This window comes from Ailuropoda melanoleuca, chromosome 2 (assembly GCF_002007445.2).
Source record: "Ailuropoda melanoleuca isolate Jingjing chromosome 2, ASM200744v2, whole genome shotgun sequence".
In the NCBI taxonomy this organism is placed as follows: Eukaryota; Metazoa; Chordata; class Mammalia; order Carnivora; family Ursidae; genus Ailuropoda; species Ailuropoda melanoleuca.
This window is the reverse complement of record NC_048219.1, coordinates 25,388,569-25,388,786: the sequence shown is the minus strand read 5'-3', so window position 1 is coordinate 25,388,786 and position 218 is coordinate 25,388,569.

Below are 218 nucleotides of genomic sequence, written 5' to 3'. Positions count from 1 at the left end.
CATTCCGTGGGCTGCCTCTTAGTTTTTTTGACTGTTTCTTGGCTGTGCAGAAGATTTTTATCTTGATGAAGTCCCACAAGTTCATTTTTTCATTTGTTTCTCTTGCCTTTGGAGATGTGTCACGAAAAAAGTTGCTGTGGCCGATGTCAAAGAGGTTGCAGCCTATGTTCTCCTCTAGGATTTTGATGGATTCCTCTCTCACATCGAGGTCTTTCATC